We start from the raw sequence: 17359 nt of genomic DNA, 5'->3' as shown, positions 1-17359 counted from the left end.
CTGGACCTTGTGCTGTTCTCATCCTGAGCATCTGTTCAGCTACTCCCCTCAAAGTCTAAACAATCTCACTCAGCAAACTCCTCATGTTGAGTGCAAGGCAGTCATGATCTGATAGACATGCTGAACGCCACTCTTTATTTCCAGTCTAGAAAAACCTCCTTTCTTGGATTTGTGTTTCCAAGAAAATAACTGTTAAAAAACTAAAAGTATTTTAAACAAAGTCCTTTTTAAAAAAAATTAAAATAGTGTGAATTTTAAATTATACCTGTGATTTTGAAAATCTGAAAATGTTGGTAGTTTGTGTGATGGCTTGCATATGCTTAGGAGTGGCACAATTAGGAGTTGTGGCCTTGTTGGAGTCGGTATTCACTGAGGGAGTGGGTTTTAATACACTAGTAGCTATCAGATGAAGATGTAGAACTCTCAGCTCTGCCTACACCATGCCTGCCTAGATGCTGCCATGCTCCCACCTTGATGATAATGAACTGAACCTCTGAATCTGTAAGCCAGCTCCAATTAAAAGTTGACCTTTCTAAGACTTGCCTTGATCATGGTGTCTTCATAACAGTAAACCCTAACTAAGACAGTTTGTGTCTCAGACCACCAACTCCCCAGGAGTAAGCAGAGAAACTGGTCGAAGTGTACAAGATACTTGTGTAGCTGTTCTATTCTCAGGCTCCTATGACAAGCAAAGACACCAGAATAAGTTAACACAGGTGTATGCACACTAAGGCCCCTGACTGGCCTCAGAGTCTACAATTTGAGGGAAACACATCAGGAAGTTCCTGAGGTGACCCTTCTGAGGTCACCACAGTGTCAACCCTTAGCAGGGGGCCGGGGGAGGTTCTTGTTTATTTCCCACTATCCACACATCAGACCCAACAGACACCACAAATTGTGAGAATGGCTTAGAGGACCAACAGACCAAATTCACAATAGAGCTTCATCCCTGGGTCAGCCTCAGGGGCCTGCGCTATAGTGTATCAACACAGAGATCAGCAACTAAACACACTGGGACATGCAGCTTAGCCTTGACCTCGGCAAGAGGTCCTGCTTCACAGTGCAGGCGGCACTACCACAGCCAGCGTGTTCAAAGTAAGCATACAGCACTGCTGTTTTAAAGATGATGTCCCTTTGCCTGCTCGACATAGAAAAATCAATCTTCCTCCCTGCTGGCCAGCATTTCACAGTGAGGAAGGTGCTATGCAGACTGCTGGGGGAGGGGTGGGGACACGTCAATATTCTTATCCAGCAGTCAGACCCTGCATGCTATAAGAGACCTGACAGGCAAACTGTGCTTATTGGATGTAACAGTGGTACAATAGTTAGGGGATGGTTTCTGACAGGGTTTGAGATCTGCTCTGTGGGAAGGGATTTCAAGCATGGTACTGCAAGCCTACTCGAAAGCTGAGGGAGCATGTGTCAGTCTGAATGAGAACAGCCCCATGGGCTCACATATTTGAACGTCCCAGATAGTGGAATGGTTAGGAAAGGATTAAGAGATGTGCCCTTGGAGTTCTGGCACTTGGGGTGGGCTTCAAGGCTTAAAAAGCCCACGCCAGGCTCAGTCACACTACCTGCTGCTGCCAGAGGATCAGGATGTAAGTTTTCAGCTACTGCTCCAGCACCATGGCTGCCTACAAAATGCCATGCTTCCTGGCAATGATGGTCCCTCTGCAACTGTGAGGAAGCTCCTAATTAAACACTTCCTTTCATATAAGTTTCTTGGCTGTGGTGCCTCTTCAGATCACAGTAATTAAGGCAGACGGGAAGGCCGCAGGCTCTAGAGTAGAACCTGCTATTGCTATTTTGCTAAGCTGTCAGGTTGTTAAACTGCCTTCTAAACATTCACAGTTATACTCGCAAGCTAGAGCCATTTTCACCCTTGGTCAAGGAAGCGTCTTTTTGCAGTTATGGGAAGATGAATAATGGACCAAAGTACTGAGAATAAGACACAGAGTAAGGGCTGAGCCTACATGTGACATCTTTACCATTGCTCCCGACCCCCATTCCCAAAACAGCACACCTCACATACTGTTGAGAGCTGGTACCTACTCCTAGGAGGGCCTCAGCTGTGATGCTCTGCACACTTATTCAGTGGACAGTTTGTTTCTCAGCTGTTGGGATGCAGGAACTGTGTCAATGAACCGAGGATCTCAACCCTTAGAAACACAATTCGAAACTTCAACTTCCTAGTGTGTAGGTTGACTTTTTATTTTGTTCCCTGCTTCCTCTTGACCCCAGGCTAATTGCAGCAATGGTCACGGCATCCAGAATATGGAAACAATGTAAATGTGCACCAATGGCAAAGAAGATGTAAGAGTGATAGATGGATGAAGTGGAGTACTATCATGTTGGGTAGATGACAATGAGGCAGTTCAGCACAGGAGCCAAAGCCAAGCTCAATGATCTGATTTCAACCCTGGAACCCACATGGTAGAAGAAAAAAAAGCAACAATTCCCACAAGTTGTCTTCTGATGTCACTAAAGTCTCATGTTGTCCTCTGGAGTCATGAACAAGCAGCAGTGGCTTCGCATACCTGGGAAGGTCATCAGCAAAAATCAGATGACACCATGTCAAGACACCCCAGGAGACCAACTTCCCAGGCTCAGTCTTCTCAGGTTGCTACAGTACCATATCTAGTGCACATTGTCCTTTTAGTTGCTAAGCTTAATTCCTAGGAGGCCAAGTTTTAGCAGGTACACATATGCCCCTGTAACTAACAAAAAATCCTGGGTCAAAAGTATTTCAACAATAAAAATGGAATCAGCATCTCCTGGAAGAAAAGGCATGCCACCCTGCAGCATTGAGCCTCAGCCCTTTCCTCTGACTCCCTTGAATCTGATCCCACCTGTAGCTATATACAAAAGCTAGAGGCAAAGTCAACGAGATGTTTTAAGGCAGTGATCCACCTATCCCTAAACTCTCATCTCAAGCAAAGACGGTATCAGGTATTTCATTTGGACTAATCAGCCCTACAAGTTGGAACAAGGTACACTTCTACAGTCCACATAAAGGAAGGCTAGACTCCTGAAGCAGAAAGAGCCTACTAAGAACAAGGAGAGCTGACACTAAACATGAAATAATGGTGGCCAACACAGACCCTTTGTCTGCTATTTTCACAGCTTGAGAACTATTACAAATTATTTCAATTACTTTGTTCAAAAGGCTGAATAAAACAAAGGCCACAAAATTCTCTTTTTCAGAAACCAAAGGATAACCTTAGAGGCTATCAGCACTGGCTGTAAGTTTAGTAAGGTGGGATGGTTCCCCCACTTGCTCTCACCTATGTCCCAGAAATGAAATGCATCTGGGTGTCTCTACACCTATTTGTACTATTTATACTCTCTAGCCTTGTTTTCATAGAGACAGGATGGTGAGTGGTGGGAAGAGCACTGACCACAGAGTGGAGGCTTGGGGCTTCAGCTTCAGCTCCCCCGTAAAGTACCGTCGCTGCAGCTGTCCCACAACCATCCACAACTCAGCTTCCTCTCAGTTGGGGATCTTATTTCTGGCTGACTCCTAATTAGAAATAATGCACATTAGTTAACTGGAGATTTATGAACACTATTTAAAGCTGTAACTCTGGGCAAAACAAGCCCCCAAAACTCTTCCAAGATTATGGTGACACATGAAGCTTTTTCCTGCAGAACTTAGTTTCACAAAACTTTCGCTGTGGCCAGAAATGTAAATAGCATGATGTTAGAACTTCTAAAATAACTGAAGAATTTAATTCAATTTCTCTTCAAGCCCAGATTCATTATTTAAATGCTGCAGTGTACCTACATGCACAGACCCTCTCTGTTGGACAGAGGAATGGAAAATGCCAGGAACGAACCGCTCTGCAACTCAATTAAACAGGAGATCTCTAACCACGAAGCCCAACCAAGGAAGAAGACGATGGAAAGGAACAGCAAAAAGCTGGGACTCAAGTCACAACCAGAAATGGAAATTTCTATAGTGTGAGAAGTGGGGGATGTCTCCCCAAGTCAGCCTTCAGGTCTAGAGAAGTGAACCTCCACAGCCTGTTGAATTTCTCTTAATGGTTGTAGACTTAGACAAAATGCATAGAAGTAATTTCCACAACCAGGCTGTTGACAGTGAGAACAGGAGGAATGTGGGACGGACAAACTTTGGCAGAGCAGTCACAAAACCCTCTGGGATGACACTGGATAAAATACAGTGGCTTTAGCAACCATGTTTTGACCTGGAGTTGGTTCTTCTCAAAATTATTAATAATGAAAAACACTTACACAGGATACATGGAAATGCCAGGAAAAAAAAATGCACTCCTTTGAAAAAAGTTTTTAAAACAACAAACTACCCACAAAAACCACAGGGATACAAAATGAAAAAACCTGGTCACTGATCTGAGGAGTGTGCAAGCTCCCCGCAAAACAAAACAACTGTAGCCGGGACTATTCCTCACACTAGTAGATCACGTGTGAGATACCTGACAGGCAGTTCCCAAGAAGCAGACCAAGTATACCCATCGAAGGCCGGCGGTTCAAGACTAGTGATCTCTTCAATGAGAACTTCAAGTTTCAAGAGACTGCCCATTTCTACAACCTCGACTTCCATCCATAATGGGATGGACAGAAAATGTGAAGTCCATTCGGCTGCACAGAATGAGTCATGGAGGCAGATCTCATCAGGTTCAGAAAGACAGGCAAGGCATCTCCTCTTCTCTGTAGACTCTAGACTGAAAACTGCATGCATACACACAATGTGTACTGTGTATGTGTACATGAAATTATCTGAAGGAAGGAGGAGAGTAAGGAGGTAATGGAAGGTGTGTGACAGGCAAGCAGAAAGAAGGTTGAAGAACTGGGGAAGAAAGGCAACTAGCAAAAGTAGGGAGGAGGATGAGAAGGAAACGCGGGAGGGTTCAAACAACGTGTGTGTGTGTGTGTGTGTGTGTGTGTGTGTGTGTGTGTGTACACTGCCCTGGATCAAAAGGAAGGGATATCCTCAAGTCCATAGAGAAGATGGGGGCCAAGCCTTTTGGCACTGTGAACTGATACTGGTGTACTGGTACCACACCTGAAGTAGTGTCAGGCAATGCAGGCCTGCCATTCTCCCTCAGACCTAAAGAGCTTTGTCAATCACCCCCAGGCAACTTCAGCAACTCTTCAGAAGTCATGGCCACAGCTGTTGATAGAGAGGCCCATTCAGCCACCCACACCTGAAAGAATCTTTTCTTGCTGTGAGAATCACAACTTCAACACAAAAAGTCCACATAAAACAAAAAGGCCACAGGAAGTGTGCTCCATACCTTTAAGAAAGAAAAAGAGAGATGTGGGAGAGCTGAAAAGTTTACATGAAATTGTCTGGGAACTGAAGCAAAACCCCAGGGTGGGACTGATCAGACAAAGGCACACCATGAAAAGATGGCCAGCAACAGTGACTACTCCATAGTGTGGAGAGAGCACACTGTGAACACAGAGCAAGTTCAAGTAGCGTGGAGTATGTATGACTGAGGGCCTTTCCAAAAATGCAGAAATACAGAATGAAAAAATCCAAGAAAGGCAAGATCCAAAAGGCTAGCCTGCAGCATAAACACAAAATAGTGCAGTGTGTATCACAGCCTAAATATACACCATAGAACATTTTTAAAAATACAGAAAAGGGATATATTACATACCAGAGAATTAAAGTAGGAATAAAAGTAGACTTCTTACCAAAGCCCTCATGAGCCAAAAGCCAATGCAAAGGTGACATGCTCCTGTGGTGGTTCATCTTGAGTCAGCTGAGTTGGAAACACCAAGATTAGTACTGTACAGCTCGGATGGGAGAGCCACACCCTGGCTTGCAAGCACAGGCATTTGTTCTTTGATTCCTATCCATCAAGAGGCACTCCACCATGAGTTCCTGCCACTGCGACCATATGTCTCACCAGAGTCCTATAGCAATGGTGCACACCACACACACACTGAAACCAGCCAGAACAGAACCTTCCTCTCTCCCAGCTGCTCTCTGGATATTTGTCACAGTGACTTAGGCCTACTAAGAGTTAGGGGGCTGGGGGGATAAATGGCAATGTAGAATTCTCGAGGGAAATATTTTCAATCAGACAAGCAAAATGGGAAGAATTATCTGCCACAAGATCTGCACTTAACATACAGACATTTCTCCAGAAAGAAGAAAAATAAAACCAGAAATGTGGCCCTCACAAGCAGAACTCGCAGAACTGGGAATGCCAGCATGGTCAACTTGGCAAACATGAACATTTTAGATGTAACTGGATTTATAGGGAAAAAGTAAAAATGCACTGTTGACTCACAGAATATAATGTTTAAAGATTACAGAACAGCACCAATACCACAAAAAGATGAAATGACAGTATTTTAGAACGCAATTTTACTATACATTAAAAATATACAATATAGGTTTAAATGCATACTGTAGACTCTTGTGTCATTTAAATAATAATTAGCAAAGATGTAAGTCAGCCAGTCCATGATAGGCATAAAATGAAATTATTAAGGAAGAAAAAACTGAAAATCCACTCTAAGTCAGGAAAAGATGAAGAATGGGAAACAAAAAAGCAACTGTTAAGCTGATACTTGAAGTCAACTGGAGTGCTAACTGGATGGAGTAGGAAGAGTCTGAACAACTGAATCGGATGTGGTGCTGCACGCAGACTTAACACAGTCAACACTTTGTAAAAGAAGAGAGAATGAGATTAAAAGCTAAAGAGATTAACACCAGGCAAGCACTCCTCAAGAAAAAGGTGAAGTGGTACACAGTATTAGATTAATTAGACTTTAGGTCAAAGAGCATTACTGGGCAGAGGTTAATCAGGAAGACAATATCACCATCAACATATGTGCACCTAACAACACACTTCAGAACACGTAGAACTCTGAGGGGCAGAAACGATAAGATGTGCAAGTCAGCAGCCACACATAGAGGTAAATACTTCTCTTAATAGTCAATTAAACATGAAGGGGAAAATCAATAAATACACATAAAAACAACAATATTATCAATATCTTGATATAACTGGCATTCCTTCAGAGTGGGCTCTACCCAACAAGGTCAGATTAGGCCTTCAAGTATACAGTGTCCAAAGACAGATGATATTCTGAGCCACACAAGTCTCAATAGGATTTAGAAAGCTGACATCATACAAAAAGTCCTCACTACCCACAGCCGAGATATATTAAACGTCAATAAAAATGGAATTTGGCAAGTTCTCAAGTAATTTAAAAATAAAGAACATAACATACTTCTGCAAAACTTATTGTAAATATAAAGAAAAGGATTCTGCACAGTGAACAAACTAAAATGGAAGAGTAAATTGTAGATGGCGACCAATGGACTGCTTTGAAGGAAAGCAATAGTATACTAATGCTGTGTGCTTTGTTTAGAAGATAATAAAGGATCCAATGAACCATCTGAGAGCTCTCCTCATGAAGTGTGAAAGTGCAGAACAAACCCAGAAGTCAGAGACTCTAGACAATGAAAAGGAGGGCAGGAGGAGGAGAGAGGGAGGGAAAGAGGGAGAGAAACAGAATGATGGAGACTGGCTACAGAGATTGGCTCGCATAATCAAGAGGTCTGAGAAGTCCTGAGATTTGCAGTCAGACTACTAATGTCCCAGGAGAGATGGCAGTACAGGCCTGACAGTCAGTATGCTCCTGAGTCCAAGTCTGAAAACAGACCAGAAGAGCCAAAAGCATAAGTCAGCAGGAACTTTGCATCTCCTCTTGACATAACACTGACTTTCAATTTGGATTCTCTACTAACTGGATGAGGTCCATTTTACAGGAGAAGGCAACAGTCATGTTATTCAAAATCACCCTCAGACACACAGAGAATAATGTTGGGCCTTGTGTCAGGATACCACAGGCCCAGTCAACTTCACAGGTAACCCTGAGTATCATAGGCACAGCCCTGTCCACCTTTCACTTGTCTGCATTCTCCCAAGCCACAGTAAAGTTCCCCACACAACACGATACAGCCATCTTGCACAGAACCCTGAAGCACATTCACTCCTGTCCCCAAAGAGAAGGTAAATCCCTGAGCAATGTTCATTCTTCTGGTCCTTGAGATGTTCCAGTCACTTAAATATTACGGCAACAAAAAGACTTAGATGCTATGAAGTAAAGTGAAAGTATTTCATGTTACACCACGAGGCAACAGAAAATGCATGTGCAACTGTAGCTGTTGTATGTGTCTGGCCACATGCTCACAGTCTGTACCAACTGCCATCTCCACTACCCATCCCATAGTCCTTTGGAGATCAGCAACTGCTTCAACTGGCTGTGACTACTTACCTACCAGAACAACCCTAACCCTTCTGAAGTCCCAAGGCCAGAACAGGACCAGTTTCTGCAAACCTTAACTACTGAACATGACAGTATGAAGAGCTATCCTAAGGGACTGCCCGAACCCTGAACCCCATTCCTCCACTACAAAACAGCAATTCAATCTCTGTCCTTCACAGCATTCCTCTCTCTCCTTTGCCTGCTGATTCAGAGGCAGAAGTCTGAAGGGACCAAGAGGAAGCCTTAGCTGTTCAGCAACATCACCTTTTGTCTTCTGGTAGCAATGTTCCTCTCTCTAGAACTCAGATCTCTAGATCAGTAAGGATAAGATCATGGGAACGGGAAGCAGAAGCCTTCCAAAAGTCACTAAAATAATAGCCACCCTTATTTCCATTTTTGATTCTTGGATCCTGTGAATCCTCACAAGGGGAGGAATAGTACCACACACTAGGTGCTGATACAAAGGGTTGGGGTTAACCCTAACCCTAACTCCTGGGGAATCCTGTCTGGGCCCTTCAAGGTTCAACCACCAACCTGGTATTGTAACTGAGTCTTCAAAAGACCATGCTACCATTCTACCAAGCCATCTGACTTTAAATACCATGGAAAATGGTAATGTCAGTGAACCCATAAGCTTGGGGCCATTGCTACACTGTCATGGAAGACAGTAAAGTTGGTGAACCCCATAGGCTTAGGACCACTGCCATACTCCTGTAGTCATGAGTTATTTAACAAGATTTACCATGAAACAGGTCGAATGACCAGAAGCAACTCTTGTGTAGAACGTTACAGAAGTGGTTAAGGAATTCTGTGACCCATAGGCAGTAGTCTCCACAAAACTGCATATAGGAAGGAACATCCATGTCAACATCCTCCCGATAAGAACAAAAGTCTGCCCTTTCCGTAACACAGGGGGACCAATAGAATCAACCTGCGGTTGGGGAGCTGGCTGATCATCCTAGGGAATGGAACTGTATCAGCACCTTCATATCTGCTGGCAAACTGTACATTCAGCAGTGGCCACATGCAGATCAGCCCTAATGAGTACAAATCCATAGCTCTCCTTAGTGAGTGGACAACCACATTGCTAAAACATACCTAGCATCCATCTCTGTTAGGATGACTGAGTTAGCCAGAACCCACCCACCGAAGCACTGTGGACGCAGGGGAGGAGGTGGGCCCACACCACATACGGATCTTCCCCTAAAGGAAGAGCAGACCAGACAACAGGCTGTCCTACCACATAACCACTAATCCCCTCTGCTGACATCACCCCCTCATGAACAAGTACATAGGGCACAAATATCTTGAAGATGTTTTGCACATTCAGACATGTCTGTTCATATACTTCTCTCCCAGGCTTCTTTTCATCAGTTTTCTAATCCTGTTCTCCATACACTACAGATCACCAAGCCAAACTCTGGCCACAACTCATAAATCAGTCTGTAAACGCATACCAGCACTTTTCCCTCAAGGCAAAGTGAGTACCGAGCACACCCCTCACAGTTCTGCTTCTGGAAGGATTCCCCAGGACCACTACCCAGAAGTGTCCCAAAAAGTAATTATGTGCTACAGATAAACTTACTGGGGCAGTGCCTGAATATTACACAAACCAGGCCTTAGTTTTTATTACCTCTGTCAAAGGATGTTAAGAAACTCCCCATTAGGCTGTAGTGCAAGCTGTGGGTGTCAGGGAGCGAGTATATTAAAGTGGCGGTGGGCATCTGGAGCACTTCCTGGAACTGACTTGAACCTGGATGGTCTGATCACAGGATGTGTGTGTGTGTGTGTGTGTGTGTGTGTGTGTGTGTGTGTGTGTGTCCTAAGAGAGCTGAGGAGAACCTGGTGGTATATCCTCAAGTCCTTAGTAATGGTGCTCATCTAATGCCTCTTGAATGAGATGCTGCTTTGGAGATACTGTCTTCTTTGGGGCTTCATCAATGCAAAGCTCAGTCCTCTGATCTAAAGAGTGAGTGAGTTCCACAGATTAAGAGCCCAGAACAGAATTAGATTTTATCTCACCTTAACCTTTCTGCTTATGAAGATCAATTCTCAGTTTCACTGATGGGAATATCATAATCAATAAGCTCTGGGTCTGCAGAAGTCTGTTTGGTTCTGCTGCATATCCTGGTAGCCCCGCCCATCTCATCCTTAGAAACTGAGTGCTGTGTTAGGATTCCTCAGTTCAGTGGCTGCAGTTCCCACTGTAAGGTCTTCCCCTCAAGTACAGAACCCCGAGCTCTTCTGGGATGTCAGGGCTCCTCTAAGGATGCATCCCAGCAATTACGGTGAGTAAACCTCTTCTTAAGGCAGAATTTCATGTAGCCCCGGCTGGCCTTTAACTCCGTCTACAGCCTAGAATGGCTGACCTTTTGATCCTCCCAACACTGGGATGACAGGTATGTTCTACCACTCCCAACCTCAGTGAGTAACCTTAAATGGCACACAGACTCACTTTTATGTCTCCCTAAGCCTACAGATTCCAACTTGGCCATCAGACCATAGCAGGTCCAGCATTTCCAACCTGCTCTGTAAACTGCATTTGGGGCCATGCTTGGGATGAAGTATCAGTTCTTCATAAGTCCCCAAACTGAAAAACTTCAGAATACTGGTTTAATGTACCCACATCAATGAATTCAGTCTGATCTTTCTTTCCACAGACAGGCTATACCGTGGCTTTCGATTCTATCACTCATGCCTACAATTTCTGTCTGTGTCCATGATAAAACTTACACAGTTCTTTCAGAACACAGCATGTCCTCACAGGGCACACTTGGTGTTTCACCTTCATGGGCTGGCTGAGGCTTCTAGCCAACCACCTATAGAAACAGAGTGAGTAGCCAGCATACCTAGTGCAGTTTCCTCAAGGGAACACAAACTAATTTCTCAGGATGGACATAGAGTAGTCATTCATTGCAATTCAGGTGTGGTTCTATCCTTCATTCGGGCTTTGTCCTTTCTCCTGGTTCCAACTTTCAGATGTAATCCATTCAGGGTAGTATGTCTCTAGATGCCAGTCCAACTGCCCAGATCCCAGTCCTTCACAATCAGTACTCTTACTGTAAAGTACTTAAACTTCTCTCACCTTCCTGACTGATGTCCTGAAAGATCTGAGGGAGCAGTGCTAAGAACTGAACCCTAGGTGAACACGCCACAAACCCTGCAGATCTCAGCTATGCATCTCCCACACCTCTCAGCTTCTGGCTTCTTAATTTTCAGACTGAGAGTTCTGACATCCTACTTTGTGTACCTATCAAAGGTTTGACCTGCAAAGAGTGTCTCTTTAAAAGAAAACAGACTTGTTCACCAAGAGAAACACATAAAGTACTTGCCTGCTCACATTTTTCCAAGATGATATAAAACTTATTCTAACCACTAATTTTCATTTCCCTTGAATTAAAAATACCAGAATTCTCAGCACATACTTTTCATGTGATTCTGACCTTAACAGGAATCACCTATAATTTTTTTACCTCCACACCTAGTAATTGAGCACCAATTCTAATAAAGCTTCTATCATATATAAACTAAACTCATCCAGTAGAACACAATTCTCTCATATGTTACATTAAAAAGTCCTTTCAGAAACACACCTTCATGCCTTAACTCTGACAACTCAAAACCCAAAAGCAGTAGCTGGGCATGGTTTTCTTCATCACAGTGACACCTTGGCAAGCCAAGCTTTCCCAAAGGGAAGCCAGGTACCCCCATAGTGCTGCTCCTGTGCTATAAGGTCAGCAGTGTCCTATAGGCGTGCCACCTGGCCTTGCTTCTCTACTGAGTCAATTAATTTAATTAAACTCGCAATGTTACTTTCTGGGAGACGGGAAAGACATTCATTTTTATTTGCTCAAGTTCCTTTCCTTGGGTATGTAAATTGCTTAAACTGTGTGTAAATCTTCAGCTGGTGTTTTATATTTTATACTGAACCTTAAATAACTATCCCAGCATTGCCACAGTAACCAACAAGTAAAACCTAGCCCCAAACTCCACATGACTGAAGGAGCCAGAAAGTCACACCCTGGGCCTACCTAACGAGGATGTGGAACTCTCAGCTTATGGCCCTGCTTCCCAGGAGTTCTGTAAATAAGGAAATGAATGCCAGCACAAGCCAATGTGGAATGAAAGCCTATCTCTTTATTACATCTGCAAACCATTCCATCTTCCTCAGTTATAAAGATGATACAAACTAAACCACACAAAAGGTCACAGACAAGCACACTGGACAGACCCATCATATCAAGGGTCTATAGCAGGAATTCCTTCTGCAACAATATACCTGTATATGCTCAATTATGACACTTAGATACTACTTCATCACAGTAACATTCTATCAAATGGGAAAAAAAAATCAGTTACCTTCAGCACCTAAAACATGAAAACATACAAAAACACATCTAGATATTTTCACCCAGTCAAGGGGGAAATGGGATCTGGCTGTCTTTTACTGGGGAATTCCTTATGCAGAAAGCCCAACTTCCCCTAAGCAATATGTTCAGGCATAGGACACAATGCAATAAATGGCTTGTTTTGTTTTCCACTTTCCCTTTGAGCAAAATGACTCTGGCAATCCAGTTGTAATTCACAAACCTAAAACTGTGCTAACATCTGTATAAGCAAACATGGTTACACAGAAACAGTGTAGATAGTGACAGTTTTGAAGAGGACACAGAGCTTATTACAGTGAGCAGTGTGTCTGTCTCACCTCACGAGATCTACTTCCCACTCCACTGAATCTTTCCACATAGAGACCCCTCACTGCTCTGCAGCACCTTGCTAAGGAGGGAGCTGATTACAGGCTTTAGAACAACTGCCCGTCAACAATCTCATGGCCCAGCACCAATCCAAGGCTTGCAATAACCCAGGACACTATGTCCAAAAATCACCACTGACAGAACAGAGGCTCTGATACTGCGGGCCCTCCTACCTCACACCATCCTCCCCAGCACTCATGACCTGAGAAAACAGCAGCTTCAAAGCACAGGGAACCCCAGCAGCCTGGGACCCACCCAGGAACTCTTCCAAAGGCCCTTCCTCAGAAGCTGCCACTCTTGACCTGCCTGGCTGCTGCCTGGAAAGGCTGCGTTTGCTCTCACTCAGGTTGCCAGGACAGCAACCTCTCCCCAGTGGTGACAGCTGCATGCACACACACCTAGCTAACATACAAAGGTAAGAACTGGAAGAGTAGCATGTTTACAAATTATTCTTAAAAGATCCAACACTTTTTTGAAAACCTAAAAGACCAAGTTTGTTCATAAAGCTGTTTATGCATGCTCCAGGTCGTGTGTGTGTGTGTGTGTGTGTGTGTGTGTGTGTGTGTGTGATGTGTGCACTCTAGAGAACGACCTGAGACTTTGCCTGCCTCTGGCTCTGCACAAGTGACAAATGAAGACGAAGGCAGTTACAGTCTGTTCACATGAGCATTACGACCCTGCACCATCACTCAGGGATCCTTGGCAAAGGCTAGATGCATTAGCTCTACACATCAATGGAAATGATTGTCTGTGGCTCGTAAACTAAATAGACTTCAGTGGCTGCACATGACCACACAGAGCTTCCATGGTATATCAAGAACAAGATTATTATGCAAACAAACAGCAACAAGACCAAATTCCAAGGAAGAGAAATGAGCAAACACTCAGAGAGAACACATAATATATTTTTATATGTCCAGTTTCAAAAAAAAAAAAAGCTGAGACAAACAATAATCAACAAAAAGTTCACTGTGTACAGACAGATGGGAGGAGAAGCAAGCAGCTTAATAAATATCCTATATTCTTTACAAATCTGATAGTACCTGGGTATTTAGTAAAATGTCCCATTAAGCAAAGTCCTGTCCATTCAAGCTTGAGACAAGCTAATTAATGACAGGCTCTTTCACACACACACACACACACACACACACACACACACACACGAGAGAGAGAGAGAGAGAGAGAGAGAGAGAGAGAGAGAGAGAGCGAGCTGAGATTTTTTTGAAAACAGAAAATTCACTGGCACATTGTGCGTTTAAATGTTCAGTTCCTACATGGTGACGTTGTCATGGAGGCTGTAGAAACTTTAGGGCCAGGGTCTAGCTGGAGGCACTGGGTCATGACAGTGGATGTGGTTAAGGCTTATAATGAAGTCCCATTTCCAGCTACTTTATGCTTCCTGATCCACACAGTTGTGAGTGAGCAGCCTCAAACTCCTGCCCATACAGCCTCAAGCCACACCGGCAGCTATGCCTTGACACTGTGACAGACTGCACTCCAAACTGTAAGCCAGAATACATCTCTCCTTCCTTAAGCTGCTTCTAGTCAGGTGCTCGGTCACAGCCTTGAGAAACAGGACTTGAGATGTTGTCTTTCAGTCCAATATCAAAGTTCTTTCTACAACGTTAATAAATGGTTTTCTGCAGTATACAGTCATAAACTTAAAATATGTTACTTATATTTTATATTAAGACCAGAACCCAGAGCCAGGCATGGTGGCGCACGCCTTTAATTCCAGCACTCAGGAGGGAGACACGTGGATTTGAGTTCGAGGCCAGCCTGGTCTACAGAGTGAGTTCCAGGACAGCCAGGCCTACACACAGAAACCCTGTCTCGAAAAAACAAAAAAATAAAAAATAAAAAATAAATAAAATAAATAAAAAAGACCATAACCCAGTCTGGCCTTGAATTCATAATCTTCTTGCTTTTAGTCTAACAGGTACACAGCACCACACCCAACTGCTAGTTACTTTATTTAAAAGAGAAAGAAATTAGAGATAAAATAAGTGTCAAACAACGGATGTTTCTCTAGGTGATTTTCTAAAGTTTTCTTTTTCTGTGAAGTATTATGATGATTAATATTTTTCTCAAAAACTCAAAAATCCTGGACTTTCTCATTTTGTTTTATGTTTTTTCCATTTGGAGTATGATGTTGCTAGGCAACCAGTTCACATTTCCCAGCCCACTGAAACACCTCCAGCCATCCTAGGAGAACCAAACTTCCTCACCTCTCACCAGGCAGTTCTCCACACACTAACACCACATAGTGGCACCAAGAAGTTGCAGCGGGCCTAGCATCTTCCTGAGCCATTTATCCCAACAGGTGAGGAACAGACGGCCCCAAAAGCAACACAAGGTGTGGCTGAGATGACTACAAGTGCACTTCTCCTCGGTTGCTGTCGCCCTTTCCTGTGAGTACTCTGCGGGCTTTTGTCTTAAATCCTGAGGTGAGTGTTGGCCCACCCTGTGACAAGATGGCAATCCCTCAACCACGCAGCATGCAAACATGTTCCATAGCCATCCACCGAGCCAGGAAGTTTAAAGACTAGGGACGAAGATATGTCAGTGTCTGCACAGTGGAGGGATAAGTCGGAATTCGTGGGCGGCCTCTGAGGGACCTCAGCTGAGCCCAAAGCCTTCACTTCCCCAGAGAGGAGGGCCAAGATCACGGCGGCCTCACCATCCCAGAGCTGCCAGAGCAGCTCACAACTCTAGTGCAAAGCTCCCTCCGGCGGAAGCAGCCGCGCAGCCGCGGCATCCTGGGGGCGGGGGAAGGTGTGTGACAGGCAGAGGCCACGCGCTCCGCATGGTGCTCGTCTCCGGTGAGAACCCGAGACGCCGCTGTGGGTGTGTCCAGCGATCAGCTCTCCAGTACGCCTAGGGCACGCTGCGCGCTTTCCCAAGGTCTGAGACCGGAAAGGGTGCGCCGCTCGGCACCGGCGGGAACCGCGTCAGGGTCAACACTTCCGTTCCGCCGGGGCAACTACGGCGCGGACAACGAGCGAACTTCCTATGGCTCTCCACTCGGGACCGCGCCAGTGCAGGTCCCCACGGGCGAGGGCGGGAGCGAGGTGTCTCCCCGACCCAGGTCCCGTGAGGCGCCCGGCCGAGGCCTCGCGGCTCGCGGTAGCTTGGCCGCGTTCCCACCCGCGGCCGAGACCCGGACCCAGACGGCGAGCACCCGATTACCTGCTCCCGCCGCAGTGCTCCCCGCGCTGTTGCGCGTCACACCCGGCTCTCAGACACTTGCTCCGGGACACCGGCTACGCAACCACCCCCCCGCCCGGTGACTGCTGGCCCAGGAACCCACGTTGGGGCAGCCCACGCACCACCCGGCGTCCAGGACCTCCTCACCGGAAGTTGCTTTCTACCTAGGCCCGCCCAGGCCTGCGCGCGGCGCTCCAGGCATCCGCGGGCGCATCACATGACCCCCAAGAGGAGGCCAGCTGAGCCTCATCTGAAGAGAGACCTGACCTGTGAAATGGATTGATCTGATTTGCACTGCCCTGACCATCCTCAAAAACTACAACATGCCTTATCTTTTATCCTGAGCCAAAACAAACTATCCCAACAGATATTCCTCCTATCAGAGATTCAGCAGGCTAGGCCACAAGAAGAACCTCCTAGTTGAGTGATTCTCAGGTAATTGCACTCTGCCATAGATTGGCTTCGACTTAATGCTTTTCCTGACCTTTCTCAAGAGCTACCTCCTAGAAGAGGCTCTCAATCTCTCTTAGTGACCGGCTCATAAAACCACCTACCAAATCTGAATCTTTCTTCTGTCCAGAACTTGAATCTACCACGAGAAGAGCCTTTTACTACTCCCTTTGCCTCTTACAAGCAACCAAAATGTGAGAACTGAATAAAGCACCCTGCACTATGACATGCACAAGAAATGCTTGACGTGATGTCTGGACCTATTGGCTTAGCAGAACTCTCAAGTTCCTGAACATGCCTAAGCTGAAAGCTTCTCTAAACCACTGGATTTTGAAGATCTGCAGCGCTAGGACTGCAGCACTTGTAATCAACTCTGTCATAGCAGTTCGTTCATATTCTATTAAAGACAGTTGATTTTCAGCCGTTTGACATCCTTATAGCAAAGCTGTCCGTCAACACCTTTTCCTGAAGGGAATACGCACACACTTGATAGGTTTTTGTTTGAAGGGGAGAGTAATTGTGTAGACTGTCGTGACTGTTACATAGAAATGGTCAACAGGTAGCACACTTCTCAGATGGTTTAAACATTCACTTTATTTTTATTGAACGTATACCTTTTACTTGGAATTAGTCAAGTGGTTAACAATTTAGGAGTGAACCAGATATATCCAAGA

General features: G+C 44.9%; 1 protein-coding gene across 3 annotated transcripts in view; it reads right to left on the bottom strand.

Annotated features, from left to right (window-relative positions):
- Ccdc91 (coiled-coil domain containing 91) overlaps window positions 1–16407 on the bottom strand; it is a 165199-nt gene extending 148792 nt beyond the window's left edge. For 2 of the 3 annotated variants that reach the window (XM_029535495.1, XM_021190587.1), the window contains exon 1: window positions 16218–16407. The gene's annotated coding sequence lies outside the window, so the exon portion shown is untranslated. Of the gene's footprint in view, window positions 1–15256; window positions 15515–16217 lie in introns of those variants that run through there. The other variant, XM_029535494.1, reaches the window with a different exon arrangement.
- Between the last annotated feature and the right edge of the window lie 952 nt (window positions 16408–17359).

The sequence above is a fragment of the Mus pahari genome, chromosome 2, assembly GCF_900095145.1.
Source record: "Mus pahari chromosome 2, PAHARI_EIJ_v1.1, whole genome shotgun sequence".
Classification (NCBI taxonomy): domain Eukaryota; kingdom Metazoa; phylum Chordata; class Mammalia; order Rodentia; family Muridae; genus Mus; species Mus pahari.
The sequence above is the reverse complement of the archived record's forward strand: the minus strand, read 5'-3'. Positions and strand labels throughout refer to the sequence as shown.